Source organism: Microtus oregoni, unplaced genomic scaffold (assembly GCF_018167655.1).
Source record: "Microtus oregoni isolate MIOR12 unplaced genomic scaffold, Mior012 000074F_000, whole genome shotgun sequence".
Lineage (NCBI taxonomy): Eukaryota > Metazoa > Chordata > Mammalia > Rodentia > Cricetidae > Microtus > Microtus oregoni.
The window spans coordinates 1,781,109-1,796,740 of NW_024543987.1; positions in this window are offsets into that span (position 1 = coordinate 1,781,109).

Sequence of the window (15,632 nt, forward strand, 5' to 3'; positions counted from 1 at the left end):
TGGTTCTTATGCCTTTAGAACTGGTTTGCATGAGGAATATGGGACAGCTTTGAATTTCAAGTTAGTATGCTAGAAGTGAGCTTCATGGGACATTCTGGAAGAACTTTGTAAGATCAGAATGTTGAGAGAAACATGGGTGGCAAAGGACTGGCTTATAAGGTCTCAAAGGGGATCAGGAACTAGTCTAAAAGCCATTTTGGCTAAATTCTAACAAAAAAAAAATCTGGCTGCATTACATGTCCTGATAATTTTCATGAGGCTGAACTAAAAACAATGGACTAATTTCTTTGATGTGTGAAATTTCAAGACAGTGTAGCATTCAGTCTACGGTATGGCTACTGCTTAACACTCTTATTCAGATCTACAATGATAAAGAAAAGTTTATTAAAAATGTGAAGTTCAGGGAGGAAGTTTAAAACTGTGTAGAGGAGAGTACAGATGCCAAAGCAGCTATCATTCTTAAAGAGAAAGCTCTTTGCATTCACTAGGACAGTAATAAAGGTACCATAAAGGCAAGATCCCATCCACCAAAGGTTCTAACTTGTGAAAATACAAATTTATTTTGAAAAGAGAAAACTTGAACTGAAAACACCACTGAGAGGGTTCCCTACTTGAAAACAACTGCATAGGATGGTTATTTTCCAGATTCAGCCACCAAGACATACAGAAGCTGCTATAGCTGTGGGTCAAAGGAGTCAGATTGCATCTTGTGTTGACACCAGAACTTGGCAGCAGCATTCACATGGTTTTGGTTTTGCAGTCATGGGATTGAGGAACTTAAGGAGTCTGGTTCCATGCTTTCAGAGAACTTCTGGGTCTAGTCAATGTGTACTGGAGTCTGAGTCTTTGTAAGATAACCTTGAGAAACTGCCTAATGAAGAGGGTAAGATGATGCTTAAATTGAAACATGTACCCGAGAGTATTGGAAATACCAGAACTATAGAATGTCTGTTTAGGAATACTACGGGTGTTGAGTAAAGCCAGCCTAAAAGAGAAGCTATGTGTGCTGTAGGAAGCAGAGTTGGAAGAGTAGAATGCCTCAAGATCTTTGGACCCTAAATGATCACTGTCATGAGTCCCAGATGCCCAACAGGAAGCTTTAGAATTTGGGTTTGCCTGACTGGGTTTTAGTCTTGCTTTGGTCTGATTATTCCTAGCCATGACCTCATTCTGTCCTTTTGGAAAAGAAATTTTCATTCTGTGACATTGTATATTGGAACCAAGTAACTTGGTTTTTATTTTATTTTATTTATTTTAGAGGAGTTCACATTTAAGGAACTGCCTTGAATAGCAGATAAAAAACTGGACTTCAGACTTGGTGTTGGAATTATTAAACACTACAGAGAGTTTTGAATTGATTGTATTCGGTATTGTGAGATGGCCATGAGCCTCAAGCTTTTTCCTTTTTTTTTTTTTTTTACTTCAGTAAATCTTACTTTCACTTACACCCACTCTGTGGCTGGCTGGGAAGCTGGCCCCTGACGTCCTCCTCTCCTTGTAGTGATTCGTTTGGGTGTCAAGTTTACAAATGGTCTTGTGATAGGTAGTATTGATTGATAACTTGACAGGATCTAAAATAACCTTGAAGACAAATCTCTCTGTATGTCTTGTTCTATATGGGACCAATTTATTTATTTTATTCTATTTATTTATTTATTTATTTATTTATTTATTTATTAAAGATTTCTGCCTCCTCCCCGCCACCGCCTCCCATTTCCCTCCCCCTCCCCCAATCAAGTCCCCCTCCCTCCGTCAGCCCAAAGAGCAATCAGGGTTCCCTGCCCTGTGGGAAGTCCAAGGATCACCCACCTCCATCCAGGTCTAGTAAGGTGAGCATCTAAACTGCCTAGGCTCCCAGAAAGCCAGTACGTGCAGTAGGATCAAAAACCCATTGCCATTGTTCTTGAGTTCTCAGTAGTCCTCATTGTCCGCTATGTTCAGCGATTCTGGTTTTATCCCATGCTTTTTCAGACCCAGGCCAGCTGGCCTTGGTGAGTTCCCAATAGAACATCCCCATTGTCTCAGTGTGTGGGTGCACCCCTTGCGGTCCTGAGTTCCTTGCTCGTGCTCTCCCTCCTTCTGCTCCTGATTTGGACCTTGAGATTTCTGTCCGGTGTTCCAATGTGGGTCTCTGTCTCTGTCTCCTTTCATTGCCTGATGAAGGTTAATATTCAGGAGGACGCCTATATGTTTTTCTTTGGGTTCACCTCATTTAGCTTCTCTAGGATCACGAATTATAGGCTCAATGTCCTTTATTTATGGCTAGAAACCAAATATGAGTGAGTACATCCCATGTTCCTCTTTTTGGGTCTGGCTTACCTCACTCAGGATAGTGTTTTCTATATGGGACCAATTTAAATGGGTCACACTGATTGTGCGGGTACCAGTCCACGGTCTTGGGTCTTAACACAGTTTAAAAAATGAGAAAACTAGCTGAGCAGTAACATTCATAATGATTTGCTTCCTGGGATAGATACAATGTAACCAGTTGCTTCAAGCTACCACTGCTATGAGTTCCCCACCATTGTGACTGCACCTTTCCACTGTGAATTAAAATCGAACTTTCCTTCTTTAAGCCACCTCTTGTTGAGATGCTTTGTCAAAGCATCCTTCATGTTTATATACTGGGTATGTTTGGATTCCTAAATGATTTAGGTTGCTAAGACTAAAAGAAAGAGTTCACAGAAGAAGCATGTCTGAATTATGCTTCTAAAAATTCTATTGTTGTTGGCTTGGGAAAAGTATGTGGCTAAGCGGCTTTGAAATGTTACACTTGAAGAAAATATTGTAATTTGCATACATTTTGCTCCAAATTCACTTTTGATTCACACGATAGGTTCAGTACGACAGTATCAATGTGCTTAATTAAGTTAATGCAAGGCAGCCTAGATTCTCTTTCCCCCACACTTCTGCAACACCTCGGTTATTCTAGAAGGGGATTCAGTTTCTATTTTAATACCAACAGCACTGATGTTCACCAGCCTCAAACAGGTGCATTTAACAGATAAGTCCTGGAGTAGTTCCTTTATGTCTTTCTTGTTTCGGTGCTGCCCCTCAATAAAAATGAAAACCTTCCCCTGGCCTTATTAACAAAAAGCCTATTTTCTTTGCCTTCTCCTCTGCATTAGAAAACACCATACCCGAGTGAGGCAGTGGGGGGCACAATACAGTTCTAGGTCAGCCAAGTCACTGGAAACCTTGAAAAGGAATCTACAAAATGCAGCTTTCCAAGTAATCTGTAGCAAAGCATTTGTTTTCTTAGCTGCAAGTCTGAGTTAATTTCTCGTGAACTACTGTAGCAGTGATTTCCAATTAGAACTATACGCTAAGAAGCACAAGCTCACTTTTTTTTGGGTGTTTCTGCTAGAGATAATGGTGGGGCTTCCAGGACTTTATAATTGCAATAAGTGCACCCCACTGCAAATGAAAGTATACATTATGGTATGTGAACTAAGAATAACGAGGAGAAAAATATTCATAACATTGAGAAAGTTACATTCTTCCTTGCCAGAATAGCTGCTCTCAGTTTTTTTTATATCTATGGGGAAGGTGAAGATCAGCCAGGGTGGTCTTGTTTGCCCGGCACCATATGGCTTTAAGAGTGCATTTTTATCATTTTTGCTTAATCTTCATGATGCTCGAAAGCTTTTCATACCTTTTACTCATGAGATAACTAGCATTGAAATGGACAAGAAGCGTTGGTGCTGAGATTTGAAATTTATATGTCTGTATCTTGGGTTCCAAACATCACAGCGCTCATTAAAATGATTCTGAATGCAGTAGTTAGGGTCTAGATTTCTCTGATGTATTTGTGTTTGTAAGTATTCATTTATGTTACTGAGGTATGTACCAAGATACTTTCTCATCTTTATTGATTCGATATATGTTCAGGGACTTACTGAGTGGACTATTGCTATCATTATTATCTTTTTACTGTAACCCTTACTTGCCCCCAATGTTTAATTGAATAGATGACATCGGGTGAAGGGAATACTTATGCAAGCTTTTTAAGTCTGGTTTCTTAAGCCAATTTATGAGCTAATGCTTCTTTGGTCGTCATTTACAAAGGATAATATAAGGTATTAGTTTCTCTGGGCTTCCACAACAAAGTATTACAAGATGAGCAGTTCAAAAAACAGAAACTTAACTGTTTCACACTTTTGGAGGCCAAAAAGCCAAAACAAAGTGTTGACATGACCATGCTTGCTCTAAAGATGCTAAGTATAGGTCTGTTCCAGCTATTCTTCCTAAGTTCTGGTAGTTTCTTGGGTTATGGTATCACAATTTCAATATTTACATGGTACTGAGCTTGCAGAGTGTTCTTTTTTTTAATATATAAGGACAAAAGTCATAGTATATTAGGAGACCATTTTGCTTCAGTATGACTCATCTTAAAACCTATATTTCTAAGTAAGGTCATGTTTTGAGGTACTGGGATTAAAACTTCAATTTATGAATTTGGAGGGAGTGACTCAGTTTACCCATAACAGACTAGACTACTGTGAATATTCAATAAAATGATGTCTAAAAATCTACTTTTAAATTTTTACTTTTGGAAAACTAGATTTGTAAAAAAATCAATTTCTTCGGTTGACCTACAAAGCAATGGGTTTCAGTATAGTATTTTTATGCTTATGAATCAATCAGTATACCTAAAATCTTATGGGTATATCACAGAATGCCATACTTTGACAATGGTTCTCTTATTATAATTGAAAATTTGCATTCTGTTGATTGGAAATATCAAAAAATACTAAAATTTGGTAATTTTGAGAAAATAAGCTCTCTTCAATCTTAATCGTCCATACTTTCTACTGTTTCAAGGCAATAAAAATGGGCAGAGGATGGCCAGGGGCAGTTCAGCACAGGATGTGACCGTGGGAAGCACCAGACATCTAAAAGGCTGCATTCCCTTCGCTCATCATTACCTTGAAGGAGACATGACACAAAACCCACTTCAGACCTGAATCGATTTCTACTTGACTCCCATTGTATGTGACATTAAATGACTAACCACTAGAAGTCATTCTAGACCAGTGGTTCTCAACCTTCCTAATGCTGTGAACTTTAATACAGTTCTTCATGTTGTGGTGACCCCAACCATAAAATCATTTTCGTTGCTGTTCCATGATTGTAATTTTGCTACAGTTATGATCACAATGTAAAAAATTTTGGAGATAAAGGTTTGCCAAGGGGATTGCAATCCACAGCTTGAGAGCCACCGTTCTAGGAAAACGTAAGATTAGAAAGAAGCTCAAATAATAAATATCATCCCAATAACTTTATTCATTTCCTCAGTCATACTACCCTAGTCATCTGAGAATCAGTTTTGTTTTTAAGGCAGTCTAGAGAAGGTGTTTTTATAACCTTATTTATTGTCAGCAGATATTGAATTCAATCTAAATTGTCCAACTTCAGTTTAAAACCTATTTTGTTTGTTTAGTCCCAGTTTTTAAACAAAATCAATGGTCACTAAATTGAAGCAGTCCTCCAGGAAGATGAGTAGGTTCATTGCACTTTGGGACCCCCTTGTTGCATTGTTAACTGTATACTCCATTAAAGTCAATGAGACTGTGTGGCTGTACATCTTCATTCCCAGACCCAAAATTTCACTTACTTTTAGTACCATTTCTCCACCTGCTCATGGGTAATCTCCACTTGTACATTCCACCAACACCATCCAAACACTGAGTTTGAACCAGGTGTGGTGTGCTCAGGAGACTAAGACAAGAGCACAGCTAAGCATTTTACACAAGCCTGAGTTATAGTGAATAGCTGGTCAACCATTTGGGGCTGGATAACAAGATCCTGGTTCAAAAATGATGAAGATAAACAATAAACTCACCATCGCTACCTCCACCACCTCCAAGAACAATAACTGCCCCCTACAAAAAGTTGGATAACCTAAATTAACATACTACTTCCCCAAATCCTAAGCAGTGTGTCTTTCTCTGTAGAGGCTGTCCCCCTTGGGTTTACACTTCATCTCCAGACATTGTCCACTCTTTCTCCTGTTTCCCTTTGTCTCGTTTCCCTACTATTGTTATTCTCAGTGCTAAAGTCCTGGGACTGTTTCTACACTAAAGCAACTATTTCTAATTATCTCCAGACTTCCCACTTGCCTACTGTTCATCTTGTAGTAGGCAAAAAAAAAAAAAAAAGGAACGAAAAAATCTTCAGCATCCTGGTTCCTATTATTGTGAACTTGCTATGATACTAAATTGCTACCTACAAGTAAAATTTCCAAGGTCAAAACTACCCACTACCAGGGAAATAATCCCACCAGTCTTTTATTTCAATCATTAAGCAAATATTTCTTGATCATCTCCAACATTCCAGGCTCCGTGCTAAAGCACTGCGGAGGAGAGTGATAAAGAAGGCACTGTTCTAGTTTTCTTGTACATGTGACTCATTTGTCCTCCTATTTGAGACTATGTAAATGCCATTGCTCACAAAAGAACTGACCTTCCTTCTGAGAGACTGTCCAACTCATCCCCCGAAATTCCTTTCTTTTTTGAAGGTTTCTTCAACTAACTAACCACACGACTCCTGACACAGTGGCGTGGTATTGTTAAAATGTCTGTATAGCAGCCCTCAGTGATATTTACCTACATTGGCTTGCATTGTAAATACATATTTTCAGCTGCATGTTTGATCTCCGCAAATATGAGCACAACTGCTAGAATGGAATCTATTTGCTTAATATGTCCCATTAATAACGTGTCCTTCACCTTTAGGAGATTGAATTGTCTAGTCAGGAGACGCAGAGCACATTAGCAGCGTCAACAGGGGAAACTAAATAGAGTGACTTGCTAATAAGGTATTGAAGATTCAGAAAAATAAAATAGAGACAAGACAAACCAGAGGCTGTAACTAAGAGAATATACTGCTGCCCTTGGCTTGGCAGGGGATGGGGCTCAGGGAAGAGGTTGGGATGTTTTACAATGATAATGAGGAGGAAGAGGACAGGGTTGGGGAAGATGAGGAGGAGGATGATGCTCGGCAGGTGGGGATATTGCTGTATGAAAAAATGCCACCTCTAAAAGGAAAAATACTTTCATTCGATGATGCTGAGAAAAAAAAGTGAGCTAGTGGTAACAAGATATTCTTTTTCTCATGTATCCTCATAGTCTCCCTTCTATGCCCATTAGTGGTGTGATAAGTAGCTGACTCAGCAGGAATGTAGTGGGCAGAGTCCACGGCCATCTCAGCGCCAAAGAGAATAGAATGGCTTCCGAGCAGGGCGAGAATTGCTTTATAAGCACGAAGGTCTCTGGAGAAAATCCCTTCAGTATGTAGTTGGTCATGGGAATCGAAAGTTCTCAGACATTTCACGCTAAGCTCACATGTCACCTTTGACTTGAAAACATTTTCTGTATATTTTATTCCCGCAAATAAATCCAATATGTTATTCGAGAATGAGAGCAATGTACAAAAGAAGCACAAATTTCTGACTCATTAATGGGGTATTCAAGTTCTCCTAAGAAGAAACAATGGGTGTGCGGTGGGAGGTGGGGGCGGAAATTGTACCACAAACCTTAACCTTAGGTGGTGCACTGCCGTGTGTTGCACTGTACAGAAAGCCCCATCCTAAGTGAGGTTAGAGTGTCTGGTGTTGCCAGGCTGCAGTGGGCCTGGGACCGTGTATCTTAAATTCAGCCACAAGGAAACGTGCACTTTTCTGCTGAACCCAAAGCGGCTGCTGGAGAATCTGAGACTTAATTTGTTGGAAGGCCATTTCATTTCTGTGCTGTGTGTGGAGGAGAGGTGATGACTGCTTATTCTTTGTAATTTCCTCCATTTCTGCTTATGCTCTACTCAGAAGACTGTTGCTTTCAATTACATTGATAGGAGGTTTTCAGATTACTTTTTGAAAGATGTTTTTTTATTACAAAGGGAGTATATATTCATTGTAGATAATTTAACGAAACAGTCAAGTGAAAAGAACAAAACTAACCTATAATTCTGCTGTTCATAATAAATGTTTTTTAATATTGTTAATGTACATTATAAACCACCCTTATGTATATGAACACATATCTTTGCATATATACTTACATTTTAAAATACATACTTAAAACTAGAATATGTACATCATACAAAGGGTATAATTATTTGTTACCTGTTTTATAATCTTCCATTTAGTTAGTTCGCTTCTGTGCCAATTTACTCTTTGTGGAAGGTGTTAATCCCATTCAATCCTCTAGTTATATCCTGCTGGCGGCAAAGTACAAATGATCACCCACTTTGGGTATATGTATTCCTCAGTTGCTCACAATGACTTGCTTCAATTATTGCATATGTTATGATAATGATTGCATATATATATTTCAGTATTTTCAATATCAAGATATTACATATGTTAACTATTAGCAGATATCCTAGAGATTCAAGAAATGACTGAGAATTTACAAAACTCCCAAGCATAACAACTGAAACTGGCCTTCAATTATCTTCTCTTCATCCAGATTCTACCCTCTTCTGTTTGTGAGCATTTCTGTGGTTAGTGCTCATCTAGACCAAAGTAAACAATGAATCAGCAGACGAGATCCAGTCTTGACAGAATGCTTAATAGGCTTGCTTTCCTGTTTTCTGTTCATAATAGTTCTTTCCACACAAAGCTTTGCCCTTGTATCCTAGCTATCTAAGACAAACACTGAATTTAATCATGGCAAAGAGAAAAGGAAACAGGTCAAATCAATTTCAATAGCATAACTTATTTGACCCTATATAAGAAAACGTTTTACCATGGCGTCAGAGTCTTTGAAAACTGATATTCTTTTAACTATGGCACTTCTCAATTTATGGGCTGGGTTTTCATTGGGCATGATTCATCTGAATTTAGGTTTCATATAACTTTCATTTGAAAAAAAAAGTTTTGCTTATACTCAAATTGTTCTCGACATACTGAAAGGTTCTCCAATAGGTAACCAAATAAAAAGTCATCTCTCTTTGGCATTTGCATGCGCATTGATGAAGTGGGCTTGTTGCTTTCAAAAGAATTGAATTGACTTTGAATAAAAGACATACCAGTTTAAAAAATAAAGCTGTCTAAGTTAAGTAAATTCACAAAATCTCGTGTCAACGCAGTATGATTAAGCAGTTCAAAATTGAAAAACAAATCTTATTAAAATAAAAATGAGTTCTTCCAAAATTTTCAGTAGATTTTTTTGCAGCCAACTTACATAATGATTTCAATTATAACAGAAACATTCTGCATATTGCTTTATGTTAGAAAAGTGATTAAAAACATTATTAGTGATGCACAATCTGAAAATATTTTAATTGTAATGAATTTTATAAACAGAGGGAAAAGGTAATTTGGACTCGTGGTTCCAGAGGGAGAGTCTATAATGGGGAAGAAGGCCTGGGAGCAACTAGGCAAAGCAATAAGCTAAAAGATCTAATCTTTAACCACAAACATGTAGCAGAAAGGGGACTGGAAGTGGCTCAAGCTATGAACTCTCAAGTCCTGCCCTGAAGTTGTACTCCATCCAGCAAGGCTGTACTACCTCCCATACAATGCCATAGACTGGGAAACCAGTGTACAAATACTTGAGACTATGTGGGACATTTCTCATCCAAAGAACCCCATTCCACTCCCTGGCCCTCAGAGACTTGCCGCCATATCATGATGCTAAATGCATTTAGGCAACTTTAAAAAAAACTCACAGTTGTTACCTTTCTCATCACTGTTTCAAAGTCCAAAGTCTTTTTTGGGTGTCAGAGTAATCTCTTAAATGTGACCCTCCACAAAATGAAACACCTATTTCCAACATACATGGCACAGAATACGCATCCCCACTCCAGAAGTGGGGAAGAGAGGCATAGTGAGGAAATACTAAGACTGAAAACCAGTTCTCCAGCTCCATGTACAGTGCATGGGACTTTAATTTCAAAGGACTTGGATGGCTCAGCCCTTCCAGCTCTGTTGCCTGTGATGCAAATCTCTCTCTTAGCCTAGTTTCACTTCCTATATGCAGCCCTTCATGGCCCTTCATGGCAGATGTGTCAGAAATCTGATGTCTACAACAGTTCAGAGATTTCACTGCAACCCAGGTTTCACTTGTACAGTTCCACGCAATTGTCTCTGGGGGCCTTCGTGCTGGGACTTCCATGCCACATGCTATCTGGCCACAGTGACAGGCAGTGGCTCTCTTAAACAGCTGAAGAATCTATGACCTCCTTCTTCTCCCATCTCTCATGTTTTTAAAGTCAGTACCACATGGCTGACACTGCCAAGCTCAACTACCAGCTTAGGATGATCCCTGTTCCCCTTGAACAACCTTTGTAGAGCTTTTGTATGTGGTTGTTTTCTAGTGGCAGAAGACTCCTTAGGCTTTGTTCTTTCACAAGGTGAAAACTTAGCTGAAAGTCTTGCCCAAAAGACGCCCTTCCTGCTGCTCCAGTACAGATCAGGAACCCTTTCTTTAACTGTGCTTATTACAATCCCCTTTTTACCATAAGCCTTAGCTGCAACAATAAGATTCCTAGTGCCCTTTGTCTCTCCAAATTGTACATTTTGTATTTCTGACCTACTAGTGCTCCTTTTCAACACAGATCTGCATAAATATTATTGCTAATAACTATGGCACAGATTATGTGTCATGCAGTCTTGATCTCTCTTCCACTAAAGAAAGTGGCACATGACTTTTTAAGTTAGCCTTAGGTGAGTTCTTAGGACATCAACAACAGGCAACAAGATTCTCTGCAAATATCACAAATAGCTCACTTTCTAATACTGTTCCCCTCCATAACCTCTTGATCTGGCCTCCCCACCTGCACTGTTCTCAGCACTTCTGTCTTCCAGGGTCCTGCTAGAACAGCACTTTCAGCTCTGCCTACAGCATTTAAACATTTTTCTATCCCAGTCCTCAAGGTCTTTCACATTCTTCCAAAACCAAAACAAAATAGCAAACCATTTTTTAAAACACAGCAGCCCACTCTCTAGTACCAACTTCTGTAATAGTTTCTTCTCTGTTGTTGTGATAAAAATACTATGATTAGAAGCAACTTACAGAAAGAAGAGTTTATTAGGTATTGCAATTCCAAGAGGAGAATCCAGACTTGTGAGGAAGACATGGCAGCAGGAAGCTAGAACAGGAAGCCGAGAAAAGGTATCTTCCGGCAAAAACAGAAGAGAGAGCTAATGACAAAACATTTTATACCTGTCTAGCATCCAATAAAGTTTTCTCCCCCTTGGAGCTTCAAATTTAGTTCATTCTTCAACATCATTATCTACTAGGAAAAAGTAAATCAAAATTACATTGATATCCAAGTTTAGAACCATTAGTATAGTTATATTAATGAGAACAGTTACAGTAAGAAGATGGAATAATGAGTGCTCTAACACACTGTTGTAAGGATGGAAAATGGTGTAATTGTTTTGTAAGAGACTTTCACAATTCAGAAAATTAAAGATAGAATTACCAAATTACCCGGCAATTATGTTAGAGTACACATGAAAAATGGAAAGAAAAATGTAGCTATGAAAATTGGTCTGTAAATAGTCACAGCAGAATCGTTTAATAGCCCCGTGATGGTTACTTGAATTGTCAATGACACAAACTAGAATCACCTGGAAATGTGACAGGGCAAAATAGTGTAGAGAGTCCTTCATCTTGTTAAGATCTTTTCAGGTTTAACTATCATTTGGTCTCCTCCATGGAGAACGCTATGGAAAATTACAAGCTCTATTCTAGGAACCAAGGTTAAGATGCTCCAGCTAACTTAGCTTCTGCTAAACTGCTTGCTTCTGTGAAAGCCCCCTACAGCTGCGAAGCAAGATGCCAGGACATGGTTTTGCCTTCACGTGGTTTTTTTTGTTTTTTTTTTTGTTTTTTTTTTTGTTTTGTTTTTTGTGTTTTTTAATTCAAAACCTCCGTGCTCTGAACACTCTGGGCTATACTTAGGTTCTGAATACCTGAGTGTAGTTCCAGCAATCTGGAAGAAAGACTTTCAATTGGCTATAAACTGTGTCCGAGTGCTCATCTCTGGTGGGCTCCCCATAGCAGAGTTTCATCAAGGGATTGTCCAGATAGGTTTGGCCTGTACTCATGTCTGTAAATGATTTTCTTGATTACCTTAATCACTGTGGGAAGACTTACCCTGAAAGTAGGTGGCATCATTCTCTAGGTTTGGATCCTGAATTATGCATGGCTAGGGAAAGTGAGCAGAGCAGTGAGCACGCACGCTTTCATTTCTGTCTGCTTTTGACTGGATATAATTAACTAGTTGCCTTGAATTCTTACCTTAACTTTCCTATTGTGATAGACTACAACCAGGAATTTTGAGTTAAAATAAATCATTTTCCCCCTAAGTTTTTTTTTTTTGGTCAAAGTATTTTATCATAGCAATAGAAATGATACTAGGGCAAGCCTCAAGGTAGAAATACCATCATCTGATAAATGCAGACGAAAGATATGTTATATCCATACAATAGAGTATTAAAATTATTACTCAGGAATAATGAATGAAGTAATTGTTAACATTTCAACCTTAACCACATTAAGATCATCAAGTCTGCAACAGATGTCTGTATATTGTATGATTCCATTGATATGAAATATTCACGACGAGAAAATTCATAGAGACCAAAACCAACTTTGTAGCTGCCAGAAGCTGTCAAGAAGGGGAAGCTGGGGGAAATGGAGGATGATCACCAACATGCATAGGGGTTGTTTTGGGGTGATGAAAATTTTTGAAAATTTGATTGTGGATGGTTACTGAAATGCATAACTATGTTAAAAATCTATTGAATGGTGCCCTTTAAATGACTTAATTGTATGTTGTGTGAATTATAACTCTATAAAGCTGGGGCAAGTAGTTTAATTTATTCATGTACAGAGTGGTGTCAATGAAAAATGTAAATGCCACTACAATTTTTGTCTTTGATTATTGGATATTTGGCAAGTGTTCCTTCTGCTAAGAGGACAGCTTGAATTGGATTTAAAAGTACTGTACAATAAATCTTTGCAAAGCTCCTCCACAGCTCAGTCAATAAGCACTAGCAGTGAACAGAAGATCATTGTCTTCTATTTCTGTTAACAGAGTCATAAACTGGCAATGAGTCATAGCATTTGCATGTGTACAGAACAATCTTAATAACTGTATCCATGACACTTGCCCTATGTTTGCTTCAAAAATCTGAGCACAAATATTTTCAATATGTATTATACAGCAGAAAAAAGTAATAAGGGAAACATCAGTCTTTTGTTTAAAAAAATCCAATAAATCCATATTTTTAAAGTTAAATAGCAGAATATCATGTTATAAAAAAACGAATTTTGCTCAATCTAGCTGAAATCCCTCTTTGAGAAATGGGAAATAGTCAAAGTATTTATGTGATAAATTAGATTGTTAGATCTCTAATTGACACCATTGGTTTTTTTGTTGTTGTTGTTAAATCATTAAGTCATTGTAGATGAAATGTACCCAAAGTTTTAATTGGGCAGTGTCACTTATATTACATGACTCATCGGATGTGACAGGAAAGTACATGCAGCTTTTCAATTTTTGAATCAGTTGATCTTTGAAATTGCAGTAAAGGTCTTGGTATTCCAAGGGCATTTGTTTGGTAGCATAACTGAAAACCTTTTTGCAAAATGTTTTTTAAAATTCTTTCCCATCTAATTTTCTAAAACATTTACCACAACTGAAATAATAAGTATTTTGCCTTTTCTCCATCTAAAATGGTTTTCTTTTTATGCAAGAATGTAAGCTGGATCAGGGTATGAGTCATATTTTTTAAATGTGTTCTAACCTTGGTTCCTATTTGCATTCTCTTTATTATATTTGTTTCAGACATAAACATGTTCCACTTCAAAATTGAGATTTTAAAACAGAAAATGAGGAATCTAATAGACTTGGTAAAAGCGAAGATATTACAAAGAGACAATCTGATTTTCAAAGTATTAAAACAACAGACCCCAAAGAAATAGACATTTCCCCAGAAATGCCATGCTAAGGGAAGGAAAAGGTGCCAGGCAGAGGAGGAACTTGGAGATTTCACCATTTTAACAACTTGCTAGACCTCGCTAAAGCATGAGGCTGAAGCTTAGAAGTTGGTGGTCAATGCTGGGCAGGATCATACCTTGACTGGGATTGCTTAGATGTGCAGACCTTGCAGATGGACTTGGATCTCTTTGTCTCTCTTCTCAATGTGATCACATTGAATAAACCCTTTTCTGGTTTTCACTATTAAAACAAACAAACAAAAAAGGCTAGACTTTTAACCTTTCTTTCCAATTTCAGGTAGTCTGTTTCACCAAATCGTTTTTGAGCATTAGTGGCAAGACATTTTTTCATGTACAGTGGTATTTTATTTATTTAAATCATGTCTTTCATTTTTGAAATTGTAATATTATTTCCTCATTTCTCCCCTCCTTCATCTGTCTCCAAATTCTTCCACATATTAAATAGACTATATACTTTCTGGAAATATCCTTCCTCACCCTCACCCCCCCCCCTCTGTGTAGTTTAGGCAGGCCTCAGACACAACACACTCCTGCCTTAAATCTCCTGAGTTCTGGGATTACAGGCTTGCACCACCATGCCTAGCTGACTACCTCTCTTAATATTGCCCAACTTAGTGTCTTCCAAATTTTGTTCACACTCAAACTGCTTATTTTGCTCTCCTGAAGGAAATAGCTTTTGCCATTCATTGTGGTATCTAGGGCTTTACTTTCGTCTACTACTCTTCTCCCCTATCTAATTGCTGTGTCAGTTACTCCATCGCCTCACAATTGGCTTTCAGTTGTGTGCCTTCATTTTGAATGTAAACATTCATCCTTAGTGCTTCTAAACTTGAAAAATAATTCATTTTAATTCAAAGAACTGTTTCAAATTCATTGGCAATTATGCTTTATGAAGGTATTACTATAACTTGCAGTGTGTTTAAAATATTCAAATAAGCATCAGAATGGGTACATCTAAATTAAATAACCCATTTACACAAAGTAGATTGATGATACATTAATACATATTACAACCTGGACATGATATACTTGCATATCCTCTGTTCCACAATTTTCAGTGGCTCATGGAATGCAGTGGTTAAAGCAAAATATAGTGCTTTGCCTCATGACTATCATCTTTCCTTATTTTTACTTGGAATCTCCTTCTTTCATTTTTCAGTCTTCAGTCTGGGTGTCTTTGTGTCTGAGTGTTACTTCCCATAGGAAGCTTTTCTGGCATTTTCTATTGTGCTATCTTAGTAAAAACTGTTTAAGTATTACCAGAGTAGCCAGAGTCTCTGAGTATATTGAAGATTATCTGATGTTGACTCTGAGCTAGTGGGGAGGCCCTCTCCTGACCCAGACAACCATAAATAAAAAAGGAAAAAGATTCAATTAATGGTTGCCCAGCTAATAAGTAATAGCATGGATGTTAAAAGTACCTGAGGATTTTGAAAAAAATATTGTGCTTGTTACTTGGATTTGTACTTTGCACTATCGTAAGTCTCAAAGGGAGCAGAATGCCTCAATAGCAACTAATAACGGAATTTCCAAATTTGGGTGCAATATTGGAAAACCCAGGATCCTACTCACTGCTGAAGAGCTCTCGAGAAAACTCCAGCTCATTGGACTTCAAGGTTCTTGGCCAGAGTGCATACATCTTCATAATGTGAGTGA